Below are 18,656 nucleotides of genomic sequence, written 5' to 3'. Positions count from 1 at the left end.
ACAGAGGAATTTTACTGACACTGCATGCAGGGTGTTGCTGGGAAATATGATTTCTCAAAAATAATCATTTTAGTGAGTATCAGTGTATCTCAGTACTTCCCAGGTTACCTTAGTATGAGCAGGTTGCTCACATATTCACAACCCATATATGTGGGTATCCTATTTTAAATCCTAAATCATCTAGAATGAGATTGATAAAATTCATTAAATTCATCCATTACTTTTCATACAATTCATACATTACTATCTTTCCCTCTCCCTCAATCCACACACATACACACATATACACACATACACACACACATACACACATATACACACATACACATATACACACACACACACACACACACACACACACACACACACACAAACTTGTTTCCACTGGCATGACCATGTGTAAGGTCAATTTTGCCAAAGTATAGTCATCATCATCATCGTCATCATCATCATCATCATCATCATAATAAATGAAGAAGAAAAGGCATGAAAATCCCTCTCCCCCCTCCCCCCCTCCCTCTCTCTCTCCCCCCTCTCTCCCTCTCTCTCTCTCCCCCTCTCTCCCTCTCTTTCTCTCTCTCCCCCTCTCCCCCCCTCTCTCTCCCTCCCCTCTCTCCCTCTCTCTCCCCCCTCTCCCCCCTCTCTCTCTCTCCCCCCCCTCTCTCTCTCTCTCCCTCTCTCTCTCCCTCTCTCCCCTCTCTCTCTCTCTCTCTCTCTCTCTCTCTCCCTCTCTCTCTCTCTCTCTCTCTCTCCCTCTCTCCCCCCTCTCTCTCTCTCTCTCTCTCTCTCTCTCTCTCCCTCTTTCCCTCCCCTTGTCCCCCCCTCCCCAGCTTACTGTATTGGTCTCAGTGGGTGATGGATGGAGGTTTGGGGTGGAGTGATGTGGCCCAGCAGGGGGTGCCAGCAGAGGGGCTGCTCAGGACAGGACCCCAGGCCACCGGAGACTGGGAGGAAACTGACCCCAGAGCCCCGTCCCTCCGCAACCTGCCACACCTGCCCAAAGGCTGGTCGCAGGTGTAGGAGGCTAGGGTGAGGGGGAGGTGGGGATGGGGGGAGGAGGGAGAGAGGGACAGAGAGAGAGCGAGGGAGGGGGAGGGAGAAGGGGTGTAAAAGATGATGGATGATAAGGTGGAAGAGTAAGACTGCTGAGGTTCTCCAAATTGATACCCGGGAAAATGCTTTTGTCTGTTGTGAAAAATGGTTCTGCCCCACTCATCACCTCCCTGCACACCACCCCGATCACCAGCCCCCCCCCCCCCCCCCCCCATTCTCTTTCCTTCTTTGACACCTGTGTGAAATCCACAGCAATCCCATTCCCTGGCAGAGTGGATCGCTGAGGAAACTTTTCACCTCTGATGAATTGATTTCCTTTTTTTGTTTCTCCATGCCCACAGAAACCCAGGCCATGTCCACAGCATTCCTCTCGGTGATGGGGTGCTGGGGAGGAGAGAGAGCAGCTCTGGAGAGCATTTAAGAGGCAGAGGGGGCTGCATGCTCAGTGGGGAGGGAGGAGAGCACTGGCACTGGTATAGATTTGGAGGGAGGAGGGTGCACGTTTGAGAAAGAGGAGGGTGAGAGTTCAGGTGAGAGTTAAAAGGGGAGGACAAGACGCAGGAAGGTCACACTCACCCCTTTGTGGGTAAGACTGAGTTCTGATTTCCTGCCTTTTTTTTGGCTGTTTTCAATGCTGTCACAGCAAAGAACACACTGGTGTTTTCAGATGAATCATCTATGATGAGAAATTAATTTTTCTAATGAGTTCATGCAGGTCTCTGGACTCTGTGACGCTACGTCTGCTTGCAGTCACCTTCGCAAACAGTACAAACACCCACCTGAATATGGAATGAGGTGGAGTGAGAGAGAGATGTAGAATGAGGTGGAGTGAGAGAGAGTGTGAGGAGCTGGCATGGGGCCGGCCCATTCATTGCGTTCAGTGCTCTGTAGAGATGGTATGGCATGAAAAACTTTACCACACTTTATCACACAGGCTTCAGATTCTTTCCTCTGTAATTCTGTGTGTGTGTGTGTGTGTGTGTGTGTGTGTGTGTGTGTAGATGTGACACACACACACACACACATCTAAACACACACACACATCTACACACACACACACATCTATACACACACACACATCTAAACACACACACACACACACACAAACACACACACACACATCTAAACATACACACACACATCTATACACACACACACACACACACACACATCTAAACACACACACATACACACAGTAGTCTGCAGCACCAGGCTCTGCCCATTCCTCCTTAAACGGGATCAAGGGTAAAGACTAAACTGGCCTTGACATTTTAAGGTCTAAATCCAAAAGCTGTCAGTAACTTTTAGTAACTAATTCAAGATTTTCTTCCTTTCATCATGTTTGACACGTTCCTGTCATTTTTGTAACCTAAAAATTTAGGTTGCTGGAAAAATGAAAAGATATGATCCTGACTTAGTTTCTCAACTCCAAATTAATCTGGACCTAATTTTAAAGGAAAAAAAACACATAGTATAAATCAGAGAGGAAGTAAGACCATTTTGATCACCCATGCTTTCATCTGTGCTGGGATTTACAGACGGGGGTCAGATCCCTGGTTTTTTCGCAGCCGGGATTTATGAAGTGCTGGCCGCTGTGTTTGGGCAGATGCAGCTCGGATAATTAAAGTGGCGAACTGCACAGGCGATTATGGGCCCTAATCAGCAGCGTGGAATTCATAAAGATGAATCACAGCGTGGGGGCAGAGGGGGTGGCTGTTAGTTTTCCCCTTCCCAAAGTTCCAGGGTACGGATGCGTGGGGGTGCTCGGGCAGGTGTTCAAGGTCCCCTTCATTCAGGACCCCTGTTGTCATGGTTACAAACCCTTCTGACTTTTCAAACATCACAGTGTGGATTCTGCACTCACGCAGCATTGGCTACAAATTGATTAAGTTGACACAGGGAAAATAACCCAATAAACCCCCAAACCAGATCAGATTCACCGTGTGCTTTCTTCCAGACCAGAATCTCGAGACTAATTCTTAAACTGTGAATCAATTGTGGATCAGTACCACATTATTGGGACTCTGATATTGATGGGAAATTCAATTCATTCATTTAAGACATTACTATTTTTATTATTGCACGGTTTTTAATTACAGTATTTCACAATCATTTTCACACGTGTCTCAATACCATGTCCACTTTTTCAAAACACTTAACACATCCACCATATGAGTAGACTATGTGAACTAAACTGTGTATACTTTTGCATTGCTTTGATACAAAATGCATTCAATCACCACATTTGTGAATACTTCTCTCAGTCAATGTTCACCACCAACAAAATTCAGTACAACTACAGCAAATATTGCAGACATTTAGATACTCTCTATATGCATTTTGCAATGCTTCAAGTTGTTTCCTTTTTTTAGTCTATTGTATTTTGAGTGACAAAGTAGTCTTGCTGGGAGAGAGCATTTGCTATAGTTGCTAGAGTCACTTTTGGGTGAAGTATGAAGCGTTTTGGTGGTTGTAGTGCATTTTGCATGAACCATATGCATGGTTGTTAAGCACACTGTGTTAAGAGTTTTGAAAAAGTGGGCATGGTATGACCTAAGTGTGAAAACGGTTAAAAAACTGTAATTGCACTGTGTGGGATTGAGAATCACAGTATAATTGATGTGTTCTTTTTATGCCTGCTTAGGCAATTATTATTGGCATTTTGTTTGTGATATTCTTTGTTTTTTTTTTCTTTTTTCTTCATTGTTAATTTATTATTATTTGTTGTTATTTTCACCGGTCACTGCTTGGGCGGAATAAACTACCATCACCTCATCAACCTCACTGCCTCTCGGTCATCCCACGACATCTGGTGTCAGATCGTACTTCCTGCTACAAAGGAGTGACCCACAGTTTTAATTTTTGATGATAACAAGAGAAAGCAGGAGGGGGAAAGCTAACCAGGAGAACCAGAAGACAAAGCAAAGCAAGATAGCCATTGGGGTAGTTGAAGAGGACAGAGAAGAACTGTTCCAGGTACTGCTGACCTCTGGGGCCCGGTTTGGGGCATAGCTCAGGGAGCCCTCGGGGACTGGCGAGGCCAGGAGGGAGAGCTGGTGCAGGGGCAGCAGAAGGGGAGCAGTTTGGGAGACTGGAAGGGGAACGCCCAGGGACCAGCCAGAGACCACCCTGTAGCCCTTGGTGGGGGTAGCTCGGGAGCCCCAGAGAGGGCTGGATAGAGCCAGAGGGGAGAGCTACATTGCCCAGGATGGAAAGGGGGGAGTGGTTGTCTGCAAGGCTGGTAGGAAGTTACCTGCTGGCCGGAGGTCCTGTCAGGAGGGACCCACAATGGATGTGCCAAGGCCTGCTGTGTATGGACATTATGGACTCTGAGCCACAGCACTGGCTTGAGACAGGGAGAGGGGGGAGGAAATGTGAAGGAGCAGCCCTTCACCCAACCCAAGACTGAATGTTCAATGCTAATTGTTTAATTGGTTAAACTGAGGATGCTCATCGTCTACTTTCCATCTGGTAAAATAAGCGCTTTGATCAATAAATCACAACTGGAACAGGTTTCATGTTTGTCTTGATTATTTAATAATTGTTTAATTGTTTTGTTAATTGTCTTGTCTCTGAGAACCAGTTAACTGGTCACACCTGCACTAATTAAGGCTTGTTATATACAAGTATGTGGCCAGGTTCAGATTGCTGCAAGCCATTTTGGTGTGCTGGAGGTTGTAGACTGGTTCTCCTGTGCTTGCGAGTGGTTTTTTAAAAATAAATTATTGCTTTTTTTGTAAAGTTTTACTCCTTCTGTTAGTTTATGTGCAGAGCATCGGCTAGCTCCGTCACACACTGACTTACAAAGTAATGATAAAAAAATAATGAAGTACTTGCATAAGTTACTTACTTGAAGTCAGGCACCAAGCGCATTGTCGTTATATTGAACGCCCCCTCAGTCAGTCGGCTGTGAAGGAGCTGGTCTGTGGTGAAAGTCTGTGCTGTCTGATCCTGTCAGTCACAGTGAGGGAATGTCTCTGAAGATTGCAGCCCCAGGGAAATGGCACTGCTGGGCTGGGAATTGCAGACAGAGAGCCGATCTCTCTTCCTAATGGTGCACCCTTCAACACAGCATTCTGCAGGTCCCACAGAAAGGCCGGCAATTCGTCCTCTGGGAATCGCTTTTTAATCTTTCAGGGCAATTCTGGCCTTTGCAGCCATTTCAGCACCGGCTTTTTTTTTTTTTTTTTTGGTCAAATGGGATCTACATTAATGGGAAGAAATTCCACTGATCTCTTCACTGTAAAATACTTCCACAGCATGTGGAAACTCTCTCCTCTGTTTCCAGGGGAAAAACAGAAAAACATGGTCATGGTTTTTACAGATATATTTACAGGCAGCATAAAGGTGGTGATGCTCTCTCTCCTGCATGCTCTGTTTTGTTTTGTTTTCTTTTATGAATTCTAAAAAGCCACTAAACCTGTCAGCTTTACTTCTGACACTTTGAAAGGAGATACTTTTACAGATATTTCTCTATTTCTCTCGCATGTCACAGCGCTTTAGTGAGCCAGATGTCAATCCTTGCATCATGAAGAATGATTTCCTATGTGTGGTTGATGACGTATATACCTTCACTTACAACTACACAGAGAGCTGATAGGATTCTATCGCTAACTGCAGATCTTCACCATTATTTTTTTTCCAGGAGGTATTATAGTGTTAAACTCAGGTCTCTGTCTGGTGACAGTGCTCCCAGGGGGGGTGATATAGATTTAAACTGAGGCTTGAAGATGGTCTCTTGCCCCTGTCTGCATTGAGATCTGCAGGTAGGACTGTGTCACAAACCTGATGATGGCTGATATCTCTCTGAAAGCCCAGTCTTAGGACCAGGTGTGAGCTCTAAACCCTGAAACCACACTATGAAAAAAGTCAAAATATTTATTCATTTCAGTATATCATCACATGGAAATGAATATGGGATGGTTGTCCCGAGTGTGTCTGTGTGTGTTCACCCCCTTCCTATTTATCTTCAAAATATCTGTAAAAAACAATGTGCAATAATACAAGGAGTGTAAAAACATGCCACAAGAGAAAAATATAACATACTAATGAAAACAATGGAATATACTCTTATATGTTAGTGCATATGACAGATACTGTAGTTCTGAAGAGAGAAATATTTTGATGACAGGTCTTAGCTGAGACCCTCACAGACACAATTACTGTGATTAGAATAAGAGACGCTGCTGATCTGTTTGTGTTCCAGGCAAACTCATTCATTTACTCGCACTGAGGAAGGTTAGGGGGCTCACTAGGCAAGCGTACGCATTAAGCTTAGCACTGTACTCAGGTCTCCAGTAGATGACAGTAGAGAGTCTCTGGTTTATATGAAATGAAAATGTTATCTATTGTTATAATAATATACTATACATTTTACTATACATATATTGTAATATATACATTTTATTGTGGATTATATAATTTACATAATCTGTAAATGGCAAACATTGCAAATATGACAATGGTAATAATTTAGCATTTCATTCATATCCAGTTACCTGTGACATCTATTAAAATCTATATCTACAGCTATATCTATATCTACTTGTGTATCTACATCTATAAAATGCAGTGTATTATTGTTAATGTCATCATTATTATTTTAAGAGGTTTTAGGGCCATAATATTGATGAATGATGTAAAATGGTCCCGGTGTGTTTCTGTTTTGCTTTCTGCATCACAGAGACAGGCTGGGGTGATGTTCCTAGCGTTTCCTAGTGTTTAGCTATTTATACAACTCTTCTGCTCTTCCCACAAATCAGGATAGGTGCTGATCATATGAGAAGGACAAACATGTAGCCTTGTTCTCTAAGATTTGTTTATTTTTAGGTTCTTCCTTTTTTCCATATCTTAATTTTTTTTTTATTCCACTTTTCATATTTGTGTCAAAGAGCTTTTCTATATAATCCCTTCAGTCCCCCCTCCTTCTCCACTGTTGTAATAAAAATGTGTAATCCCGTGTTAAAAATATGAGATTTACTTGTGGAAATCCGTCAGGGGTGGTTGGGTTATTCTTGCCTGTCAGAGAGGAACGGTCCCTCTTCCTCCCTCCCACGACACTGACAGACATCCGTGAAGAGTTCAGGTCAGCCACCACCGTCCAGCATCACAAGGCTGTTGCAGTCTGGTATGTGCTACAGGGTTCTAGAACAACAATAAACTAAAAATATACAAAAAATACGCTAAAATATATTCTAATACAAACAAGGGGAAAACAGTTGGATTCTTTTTGGTTTTCTATTTATTTCATGTTTTTTAAAACATATTTTAGTAAAAAAAGAAAATCAAAAGTCACAAACACCCATGCACTCACTCACATACACACACACACCAACACACACATACATACACACACACACAAATCTGGGAGGTCTTTATTTGCCATCTAGAAACAGTGAGAGCCCTCAGACCCAAGTGGGGGGGTGGTGTAATTTATGGTTGCCGGGATCTGAAATGACCAGCCCAGTTTTTTTCCTTTTTTTCACGCTGCTCCTGGCTCATTTCTTTAATACCTCTCCAAATGTAAATCCATATGCACACGTGCATCCTGGAGTCCGTCCCAATATGAATTTTATGTAAAACACTCCCATAACTCTGAGATACGATGGAACAGGACTTCTCGTAATTTCATTACATAAAAGGGGCCTGTGGGTTTGTGGGGACCGGGGGGAGGAGGGAGGTGGATGTGCCTGTGTGTATATATGCATGTCATGCATTTTTATGAGAATGTGTGTGTGTGTGTGTGTTTCTGTCTGTTTGTCTGTGTATGTACACATGCATACTTGGATGTGTGTATATATGCATGTTGTGTGTGTGTGTGCATGTGTGTCTGTGTTTGTACATGCATGTACACATGCATAATTGCCTCCATGGGTGCCTGTGTGTGTGTGCCTGTGTGTGTGTGTGTGTGTGTGTGTGTGTGTGTGTGTATGTGTGTGTGTTTTGTAAAAGTTGGCACAGAGGTCATAACTAATGCGAAAAGCCTGTCTGTTTCAAAAAAGGATCAACAATAAATGAAAAAGGGAATATCCATAATTGTATTTTAAGAAATAGTGAGGGGCTTTTATATCAGGCTGATCTGATTTCCAATCAACTTTAGTGAAAATGAACATGAGCAATGCAGGAAATGGCTTTGACTTTATTATTTTTTCTATGTTTGCAGAAGATGCATAATTCATACCATCACCAAAATGTAATGATAGGTCATTTCAGGTCCATATATTAAGCTGGAATGTGAATTTGTTCCTTCGTATGTTCTGCCGAACACGACAGCTTTCTGTTTCCCGCTTTGTTTTTCCCAGACCTTTCCGGAGGATGTATGTGTGCAGTCAGAGTAAAATCTACCCGCTGATCAATACCTAATGCACCACCAAGAACAAACTCTGCAGACTCTGTGCCTCCACAGAGCCCAGAGAGCAGAACAGAACAGTGACCGCAGGGCTGACGGTCAGCGAAAACACAGAGGACACAGGTAAATGATGGTCTGGACTGAAAAAACCTGGCCTACACCTGGAAAATACTTTACACAAATTCACACTCTCTGTCTCTCTCTCACACACACACACACACACACACACACGCACACATTTATTCCCATAATAAATCGGCAGCTAATCTGTTATGCGTGAACCATGCTCCCTGGGCATCGATTGTGCCCCGCCCGTGGGGGGCGTGGCTGGGGGGGGTGGGTGTTGCGGGGGAGCGTGTGGACACTCCAGTCTATTGGATTGAGATTCATTCGCCATTTAAAGGCCAGAGATCAGGTCAGGGAAACAGAGAGAGTCTCTGTGATCAATACTGCCGGCACTGGCTCAGCACCCCCCCCCCCCCCCCACTACTGTACCGCCCACTTCCCCATACATTACTCCAGGTCCTTTTCCTCAGGCCACTGGGTACATGTTTTAACAGGAATCAGAGAGGAGAACCACATCATGATCCACACAATCAGCTGATTACACGCCCCTGTGTGGAACTGCCCTGCTGTTATGTAATGTCTGATTGTGGTTGTGGTCTGTTTTTTTGTGTCCAATTTATTCATCTTTTCTATTCTTAAACAAGTCAGGAATTCGACAGTCATTGAAATCTGTGAAAATTGAAATCATTGAAAATTGAAATCATTGAAAATTGAAAAAAAAATATTACTGTTTTACTGTTCTAATCGAGACTCAACCCTAAGGATAAAACCTACAGGTGTTTGACTGGATCTTAAACTTGGTGTATAAATCTACTGGCTTCAGTACTGAGATATGAGAGATGAGATATGAGAGATATATCATATCTCAGTACTGAAGATATGTCCTCAACCAGTTCTTGTTTGAAAAATGTTATGAATCAACATGAAATGAGTGCATGTTGAAGTGGTTTGTACCTCTGATTGAATGGACCTTCTCAGAAAACATCAGAAACAGAATCACCTGGACGTTTTCCTGGTGCTGTGTTCTCCCTGCTCTCGAAATCAACGCGTTTCCTGAAAACCCTCTACCCCTGAACCCCCCTCCCCACCCTACCCTACCCCACAGATCCCCTCACCCTGTCTGCAGCCTGTACACAGCGCCCTTCATGTACCCTTGGGTCCAGCTTATTTCCATACGGAATGCAAACAAGGTGCCCCCCCACACCCCTCTCCGTGTCACACAACCCCCCCCCCCGCTTTGCTCCCGACTCCACACAGACAAACACGGCTGCTAGACCCAGTGCTGGTTCCCTGCCTGATATAGTGGGATGAGGTTTCTATGAACACCAAGGTCACGGACGAGCAATCTATTCAATCCACTCACTTATTACGGATATGAATAATTTGGATGAGGACTGAACCTTGAACTTTGAACTCTGACCCCTGGAGAAATGTATCTTTCTTATTTTTTCCTCCCCCGCTTCCCTCTCTGCCATGTTTATGGAGATGTCCATGCCGGCCGTCTCCATTAGGACAATGAGATGGACGAGGCCACTCTACATATGCAGCTATCTCAGGGACAATTTCAATATGGAGATGGGCTAGAAAAGAATATTAATTTTATTGTTTTTTTTAAACCCCCCCAACAGATGAAATGAAGGTATGATTATTTATAGTGGACTCAGTGTCCTCTGATAAAACCCAAACATGCAGGTGAAGGACAGAGTTGGTGAGGGGGGTACACAGGTGCCGGTCAGATGCATAAAAATGACACCAAACTATAACAAAGTGACATTAGGCAATGGTACCAGGAGGGCAAATATAGCATAGAGAGAATTACACAGGTCTGCGGGGAGAATCTTTAGCCACTGGATACAAAGTACAAAGGGATTACTGCCAAAGGAACTGTATCCAAAAGGTTTTATGTCAGATGCCCAGGTGGGACACCGCTGTTGTGTTCTTGAACAAAGTGCTTCATTTGAATAGCTTCTCTAAATACCCAGCTTTATGAATGGATATTTGGTAACAATGTAAGCTGTGTAAATTGCACTACACAGGGGAATAGCAATCTCAGAAACAGATACATGATGTAATTTAATGAATATGTACTCCAAATGAGTAAACCCACCCACAGACAACCACATTCACAGAGCTACACATTGTCATCAGATCAAATTTTTCATTTGGGTTTGTCTTCTGATGGAGCAGGAATAGATCTAATACCACAAGAAAACCTCTTTGTACCTTTTCATTTATATTAATTTTTTCTTTAAATCCCTAAATCTACTCTTCCCACCAGGAGAGCTTCCTCTCTTCGTCTTTGTGCCTTGATCCTTCTCTGGCAAAATTATGAAATCACGGAGCCGGGGACGAGATTGCTGCAATATTATTAATCTTCAATAAATACATCTTGGCCTGGGGATTAACTGGATGCCCCTGTCGCCCCCCTTTGAGGAGATAAGATGATCTTTCTGACATGAATTATTATAAAACAATAGATTTGGAGAACAAATGTTCTGGTCTGGATTGTGCACAGTTACATGAGTGTCCTGGTGTTGTGTGTGTGGATTACTGAAGGTTTGGAGAGCTCTGGCAGTGGGTTTCCTGTTCAGCTGATGTTACAGTCTTATAGGGCCTCTGAAGAAGAATCAGAAAATGCCTGCTGTCTCATCTCTGTCACCACAGCGTTAATGCCAGGAGTGTCCAGGACCAGAGCCAAGTCAGCCACAATGCCCTTCATCCTTACACTGAGCAGTGATTACTTTGGTGTTTAGATTCTTCCCCCAGTGGCTGCTAACATCTAATATGTTAAAAGAAATGACACATTTGTCAAACATATCTTGAATGTGTTTATAAAAGTCAAAAACAAACCATTTTGAAGTTACAACGAATAAAAGTCACAATATATTTTTTAATTTTCAAAAATAATAATAATTATATAACAATATAATACATAGGAATATATATGTATATATACATATAGTATATATCGTACTATAGTACAGTGCAGTTATAAATAATGCCACGTGGACAATATTGATCTGGCTTATTTCAAATATTTTGGAGCCTATCGTAAATTTTACCCTATTACCCTATTAGTTTTATTTCAGTACGTTGTCCTTATTTTAGCACAGAATGAAATTAAGTAGGTTAAAGGCAAACATGCAAATATCGGTGCATGATACAAACGTATTGTAAGAGGAATTCACTGATTAGACACACGGTAATTCTGCTGGTAATAACATTTAAAAATGTTAAGGTTTCACAGATGGAAACTTGTGACAGGTTTATAGAAGTCGGCGCTCAAAAAATCATCGCCCGTAAAATACGATCATCTGTGCTTCAAATATTAACTAACTACCGACATGACTCTGTCTCCTTTAGCGACATCAAAGCCAGATCCGAACCTCGGGCTGCGATCCCCGGCCTCGCATCGATTTGCTGTCCCCTGCGGACCGGATGCAACAAATTAACATGGTCCGCGTTGTCTTTAGGAAGCTAAACGACTGAAGTTGCCCCATAAGACCTGTCCGTGTTGTGCGAACACACGAGCCGAGGGCGGCTCCACAGTTCTGAATCAAAAATACTTACTTACATAGCGTATTGCTGAGGATAAATCTGAGCCCTGATCTTTTACTTTTTATTGGAATTCCCCTGTTTACCTTTCACCTGTTGTCCCGGAGTACAGGAAGGTCACGGGGTCAAGAGAAGAACCTTTCAAACTCAGTCAAACATTACATTACATTACAAGGCATAATGGCTGCATGATACACATTACACTCAGGTAAGGGGCGTTTTCACCTAGGGCTCAGGTTTTGCCCGTTAATATGTGCATACCAGCTTAGGCACAATCGACAGCAAAAGATGCACAACTCTCCAGGAATCTAAACAATTTTAGGAAATTGGGAACCTTCCTGTTGTTTAGCAAATAATTCATTGTATGAACTAAAATATAGATGTTACAAAATACATTTTATCAATTCTATATTTACGAAATAGCCTGTATGTGTTGTATACCAACAAAATGGATTACAACATTCCTCATTGATTGTATCGTTTTTAAGTACAGACATGGCTGTGGGGGTTTTATGCATATTTAGCACCGGTTCAGGAAAAGACAAATCATTGCTTTAGCTTTTAACCTCGCTTTTCTCAAAGAATCTCATTGCGTTTACTCCCGCAAATAGCTTGTAGTTGCAAATAACTGACCCCGTAAATCACGCGGGGCTGAATAAATCCGACTTGCGGAGCTTTAACACCCCCGAGACCCATAAAGTCATATTTAAATTAAAACCTAACGAGCACATATGGGGTATCAGCTGAGCTCGCGCGCCGGGCCGCAACCTCGCGCCCTGCCTCGAGAGTCGGCGACAAAGCAGACACGTGCAAGACGGCATGCCCGGCACCCCGAACCCAACAATTACGCTAAGTGATTTATGACCCGTTTCAGTGTGATATTTTAGAGACCCCTTCTTCCGTCCACCCCCACCCCCAAGCTCCCAGCTTAACACCCACGTCTAGACATGTTGTTCCAAAGCGTGACACAGTAATACGTCATCTTTAACGAGCTGGATCAGAAGGGTTAATATCCTGAGAAATGTTCAACCTTTTTAAACCAACCTGTGGGGGTGGAAAGGCGCACCATATGTGTATAGCTTACATTGTTTTTTCCTCAAACATTCCACTTGGATAAAGAAAAAATGTCTACATTTGTTCTCATATCCCTCTATAATGTTATAGGCATGTTATTTCAGTATATATGTTCTGGTGCATTGTTGGTCACTTTGTCCCCAGGACTGTGGCAGATGGCTTTGTCTTACACACAAAGCATGTAGGCTTTTTCCTGCTATTTGTCAGGTCTGTATAACTTGGGTTGAGCTCATTGCTTGTGAGGGGACAAAGTTTCCCTGCATACTGATCACAGCTGTGCTACACAGAAGTGCTGTATCAGGGGTTGGGCTTTATGAGGCTCTCTTGTGCAGATGCTGCAGCTGACTGTAAGCACAGGCTGTCCTGTGTGAGCGGCCAGGTTTGCCTGGGCTGTGCTTGCCTTGGTGGTGTGGACCACCACCACATGGGACCACAGACCAATAGCAAGCTGATTTGCTCTGTGTTTATGAATAAATGTGTCACCCAGTGCTAGACAGAGAAATGTATGAAAACATATTACCAGTAATGCTGCGACACACACACACACACACACACACACACACACACACACACACACACACACACACACGCACACACACACAAACACGCACACTCACACACACACACACGCGCGCGCGCGCACACGCACACACAAGCGCACACACACACACACACATGCACACACACATGCACGCATGCTCTCTCTCACACACACACACACACACACACACATTCTCTTTCTCTCTCTTTACCTCTCTCCATCCTATCCCTCCTCAGCTGCAATAGAACGGCCTCTTCTCTGGATGTAATTGAAAAGTGTGGTGGCTGGTGGGGCCATCTGTAGCTGTGAGCTGTGGGGGTCTCGAGGGCCCGCGGGGCCCCAGGGGGGCACTTAACACTTCATCCCCATCAACAGGAAAGGCAGGAGGACCCGGCGGCGGCGACAGAGACAAAGTGCTCAGTTACTGCTCCTACAGAAAAAGAATGGATTTTTGTGAACGTGCATCTCGAGGCAGCGAGGAGCTTTGTCAATGGCTGGAGAGTGTTTTGTAAAAAAATGCAGGGAGGATTTAACCAAAGCCATATCAGATACAGTGTTGATAACACAATAATATGATGATAGCGGTTAGAGGCTGTGTTTTTTTCTGTCGTGTTTTTATTTTAGAAGTGGTTTTCATCTTAATACCTACTTACTGTAATTCTGGCTGCTCTTCACCCGTGCTGTTGTTGCTCCTGTGCTGTGTATTTAATGTATGCTGCCAACACCAGCCAAATACATAGATAAAGATTTAACAGATTGATGGACTGATTAATTAATTATAATATTATGAATTATTACGACTACTAATACTGTTACTACCGCTACTATTACCCTACTTCTATTTATAATAATACTGTGAAGTTGTACAAAAGCCCGTCTCACAGTGAAGTTAAAACATAATGTTTTCCACGTGAGGAGGGATCAACGAGTGTATTTACATTGACATTTAGTCATTTGGCCGATGTTCTTACACAGAAACAGCACATAAGTGTGTTCCATAAGGCCACATGAAGAGCAGTACGCACAGAAAAGGTCAGAGCACCTGGTCACCTGAGCACATGTCACAGAGGGCTGCAATTACTGAGCGTGCTGCTCTGAATACAGACATAAACACAGAATGAATCCATTTGTACATAAATGGTTTTCTGTTGGTGTAGAGGCCACCATTGCACAATATGTCTGCCCAGCATCTTGGGTGAAACACCAGATATTGTTCCTCAGTCCAGCGATAAAATGAGCAGATAACCATTTAGCCAGCGGATAATGAAAACCTGCTCCCATGGCAACGGGATCAAAGGCATCAGCTTAAACATATTGCCTACCTAACTAACATGCCTGTTAATTCATTAGAAAGCTGTAAAGACACTGTGGTCATCTGCAGTACCAACAACTATGACCCAGTGCTGTGTGTGCATTATCAATGTGTGTGTGTGTGTGTGTGTGTATGTGTGTGTGTTTGTGTGTGTGTATGTGTGCAAGTGTCTGCATACTTGTGTGTATGCATATTTGTTTGTGCATGCATGTGTGTATAGTGGTGTATGGTAATTTACGTGTGTGTGTGTGTATGTGTGTGTGTGTGTGTGTGTGGAGCTCCCTGGACCCCCTGCCATGTGCTTAAACTCTGCAGCGACCCACACATAGGACCCATCATCCCATATGTCATACATGCAGTCAAATGCAGCGTGTGGCGATGTTGAACTGACTGTTTACTGATCCTCTGATTGACCCCTGCCTCCCCCTGCCTCCCCCTGCCTCCCCCCACCCTCCGCCTCCCACACGCCCTGAAATGCCCGTCCAGCCGGAGCCCCACAGCAGGGGTACCGGGCCACTTTGCTGCCCCATTACCCCTGAATTGTTGCAGTAATGTGTGGGCCCCCAGGGAGGTGTCACTGTCAGAGCTGATTTACTCCGGCCAGCTGACGCTGATGCAGCGTGTGTGTGTGTGTGTGCGTGTGTGCGTGTTGGGGAGGCAAACCCCCCCCCCCCCCCTCTTGGCCACAGCGCCTCTGTATTCACATGCCAGACCCCACAGTCCGAGGACCCTGAGGAGGAAGGGCGGGGCATGGCAGACTGTAACAGGGTTGAGGCCTGATTCAATCTAAGCACAAAGCATCTTGTCCTTTAACAGTGAATGTTATTTTACTAAGGCTCATCTCGCTCCTGGACTGTAAACACCCCGCGTAGTACAGATTGGTTACCAATTTCTTGACCAGGCTGGTGTATTGCCCTGAAAGATGAATGACATTTGTAGGTCTCTGTAGTCCTGGGGAAATACAGCAAAACTCTGCAGAACCGTAACATCACCTGACTGTTCCCATCTCCCACTTCTACAGAGAACAATGCCCTACATGCAAACCAGTGGTAAAACACAAGGAACGAATCTAGTGACTATCTGGAATATATGGGGTATTAATAAAGATGATGAATCAGGTGACCTCTCTCTATTATTGACAAACCAATGAAATATAGGCAGGTTCTGAGCGCCTGAACAGTTCAGTTCTAAAGGTAGTTTTGGTTCAGCGGCGCTTGGCAAGTCAATCAGACTCTATTAGCGGAAACTTGGTGCACATATAGCTAATGACGGTTAACACAAATGCAGCCATAGAAGTGTATGGCATTCTGCTTGGTAGATTAAAGGACCTTGCCTTTTTCTGAGAACAGGTCCAGGTGAAGCTGTATAACTACACAATCCATAGCTGACATTGCAGCAGAGACCAGCTGGTATCAGTGACTCACCAATGGCCGGTCTCACTGTAATCTGAGCCTCTTAGCTTTTAACCTCCAAATGTTTGATTTTATCAGTATCCCTAAACTCTGTCCTGTGCTTCAGCATGGCATCTTCCCTTTAAATCACTTACTTTACTTACTTTTCATAGACACACACAAATCAGCTTCCCCTTCTTGTTGTGGACAATGGGTGATGGGTAATGTAAAGTTAAGAGCGGTGCTTAATCCAAAGTGCTTTGGTAAATATCCACTTGTATAAATGGATTACGTGTAAAACAGTATGAATCACTGTGGATAAGAGCATCTGCTAAGCAAATAATGTGATGTCATACAAACATTCATCCCTCACATCCAAGAGGTATTGATGAATATGCACTCAAGTCACTCAAGAGTTTCTGATTTTATGTGGTGTTTTCCACTTTGATTTAGTCAACTGCAGGTGGACCACACCCTGACCTTTTGCTGTCTGTAAGTCAGTCGGGATGCAGAAAGCAGCAAGCAGGAAGTAGGAAGCAGGAGAATCTAGAGACAGGGCCTCCATTCTGCTGAACAGGGACACATGTCAGCGATGGAAGATGACAGCTGCAAGGTGATCTGCATGCTTTCAGTCTTTATGGGGCTCAGGTGTGGATCTGTTTGGTCAAACTGAGCCAGGCCTAGCAGTAAAGATCAGATTTCCCGGATACTAAGTTGCTCTCATGAAATGCAGAAGCGTGTTGAGTTGCACATGCTGAACCAGGTGGAAAGTATGAGATGTCCATGTGACTCTAAAAAGGTAATGAAATTATCACACCTGTCTGCTCCAAACAGTTTACACCTGTAGAGCGTGGACAATGGGCAGGAACCAGAAAGAGTTTGTTTTCAGTTGCTTTTGTGAACACAGGATTTCAGAGTGTTAAGCGTGCGTCTGTATCTCACTGGCAAATCCACGGTACTAGCTGTCCGGTAAACCTCCCAATTAGTTAACCAGAGCTTGGATTTTCCGGGATTAGGGATGCTTTTGAGACAACGCTCACCGTCTCCACCACCCACAGACATTCACATGCATCTCCCTGCCCACCTGCCTCTCTCCACGACAGGAAACCGGGACTCAGCGGAGCGAAATAACATCTCCATTCACATGAGGCTCAGGCTGGAAGCGGCTGCTGTCAAGGGCCCTTTGTGCCTGTTATTCATTTTAAAAACATCCACCCAATCATTTAGTCACGGTCATGTCTGTGCTGCTTGTTCATGTCCTGAGAAATGTTCCCATTTCCTACAACTGGAGAGATTTCTGGGAACTTGTTTGTAAACAGAATAAATAAAAACAGATATTGGTCATATTATGGTTCCTACTTCAAATTTGTGCTTTTGTATAAAAAGGAAAAATAGGTTTAAGTGTTGAAAGAGATAAACATATTTGATCTCATATGTGCTTAAATGTACCAACAAGTACCCCTATGTGCTTATAGTGGGTGCTGTTTTATTCATTGTGTGATTGCATTTGCATTTGTTGAGGTCAAATACAGTACAGTGTCAATTACAAGTAGCAAAATTAATAATATTCTTTATATAAAAACATAACTAACACCCCTGTAACCACTACTAATATTTGAGTAATCTGTGTGACACTGATGGATATCAGAGGAAAAGCCGCTAGAGAATTGATTTTCTGCCCACTGTGCCATAGAGACCAATTACTGAGAGGTAAGTAGGAAGCTGAGAAAGAAAACAGACAGAATGACTACTTTTTCTGTTTCCTTTTATATTCTTTCTCAACTGTCGTTAAAATACTCCTTCAAGTATCCTCCATAGTTTAGCAACCAGGAAATTAAAATATATTGACCTGGCTCCATGCAGTCTATTAGAGTAATGTTTAGCATTTTCTTTTTAAAAATGTCATTTTCCTTTTTCCAGATTTTGTTTTGTTTTTTTTGTTTCCAAGAGATGTAATATTTTATAAGTGACAAGTTCTCACTTACAGCAGTCCAACCCGGTTTGTACTGAGAGTTCTGTGTTGTTGGTGAGATCAGACTCAGGCTGAGATGGTGTTTGGATTTTGCTGACAAATTTATTAAAGACCTGTATCTCTCACTGATCAGACAGAATAAATAGAAGCCATAAAACATAAAACATTTTCCACATAAACCAACAGTTACAATGGCCCTGGTCCTTCTGCCCAGGGAGCTTGAGCATAAACCAACAAGTCGAACATGAGGTCACACAAAGGCATAGAAGCACTACGAATAAACAGGAAGAGATCTTTTACAACCCACCAATCCCCTTTCTTAGCCATAATGAACAGTCCAAATA

The sequence above is a fragment of the Megalops cyprinoides genome, chromosome 4, assembly GCF_013368585.1.
Source record: "Megalops cyprinoides isolate fMegCyp1 chromosome 4, fMegCyp1.pri, whole genome shotgun sequence".
NCBI classification, from domain to species: domain Eukaryota; kingdom Metazoa; phylum Chordata; class Actinopteri; order Elopiformes; family Megalopidae; genus Megalops; species Megalops cyprinoides.
Note: the sequence above shows the minus strand (reverse complement) of the source record.